Source organism: Schistocerca cancellata, chromosome 1, assembly GCF_023864275.1.
Source record: "Schistocerca cancellata isolate TAMUIC-IGC-003103 chromosome 1, iqSchCanc2.1, whole genome shotgun sequence".
Lineage (NCBI taxonomy): Eukaryota > Metazoa > Arthropoda > Insecta > Orthoptera > Acrididae > Schistocerca > Schistocerca cancellata.
The window spans coordinates 688,446,083-688,447,376 of NC_064626.1; the positions used below are offsets into that span (position 1 = coordinate 688,446,083).

Sequence of the window (1,294 nt, forward strand, 5' to 3'; positions counted from 1 at the left end):
CTTAGATAAAACGTAAAAGGTGTAGAAAGAACGCAAATTAAAAGGGTACCTCAAATGGAACAAGGCACACGATAAAAGCACAAGCTATTGAATCAATATGAATAAACACACACACAACAGTGGTGTAATATTCTACAACATTCCCAGAATGAGATTTTCACTCTGCAGCGGAGTGTGCGCTGATATGAAACTTCCTGGCAGATTAAAACTGTGTGCCGGACCGAGACTCGAACTCGGGACCTTTGCCTTTCGCGCGCAAGTGTTCTACCAACTGAGCTACCCAAGCACGACTCACGCCCCGTCCTCACAGCTTTACTTCTGTCAGTACATCGTCTCCTACCTTCCAAACTTTACAGAAGCTCTCCTACGAACCTTGCAGAACTAGCAATCCTGAAGAAAGGATATTGCGGAGACATGGCTTAGCCACACCCTAGGGGACGTATCCAGAATGAGATTTTCACTCTGCAAGGTTCGCAGGAGAGGTTCTGTAAAGTTTGGAAGGTAGGAGACGAGGTACTGGCAGAAGTAAAGCTGTGAGGACAGAGCGTGAGTCGTGCTTGGGTAGCTCAGTTGGTAGAGCACTTGCCAGCGAAAGGCAAAGGTCCCGAGTTCGAGCCTCAGTCCGGCACACAGTTTTAATCTACCAGGAAGTTTCATATCAGTGCACAATCCGCTGCAGAGTGAAAATCTCATTCTGTAAACGTCCCCTAGGCTGTGGCTATGCCATGTCTCTGCGATATCCTTTCTTTCAGGTGTGCTAGCTCTGCAAGGTTCGCAGGAGAGCTTCTGTAAAGTTTGGAAGGTAGGAGACGAGGTACTGACAGAAGTAAATCTGTGAATACGGGGCGCGAGTCGTGCTTCGGTAGCTCAGTTGGTAGAGCACTTGCCCGCGGAAGGCAAAGGTCCCGAGTTCGAGTCTCGGTCGGGCGCACAGTTTTAATCTGCCAGGAAGTTTCATATCAGCGAACGCTCCGGCGCAGAGTGAAAATCTCATTCTGGGAACGTCCCCTAGGCTGAGGCTATGTCATGTCTCCGCAATATCCTTTCTTTCAGGAGTGCAAGTTCTGCAAGGTTCGCATGAGAGCTTCTGTAAAGTTTGGAAGGTAGGAGACGAGTTACTGGAAGAAGTAAAGCTGTGAATACGGGGCGTGAGTGGTGCTTGGGTGGCTCAGTTGGTAAAACACTTGCCCGTGAAAGTCAAAGGTTCCGAGTTCGAGTCTCGGTCCGGCACACAGTTTTAATCCGCCAGGAAGTTTCATATCAGCGCACACTCCGCTGCAGAGTGAAAATCTCA

General features: G+C 49.0%; 1 non-coding gene across 1 annotated transcript; it reads left to right on the forward strand.

Annotated features, from left to right (window-relative positions):
* The first annotated feature begins 856 nt into the window (after window positions 1–856).
* Window positions 857–931, forward strand: Trnap-cgg (transfer RNA proline (anticodon CGG)). The gene has a single exon. It is a non-coding gene; the product is annotated as a tRNA-Pro (tRNA).
* Window positions 932–1,294: the final 363 nt, after the last annotated feature.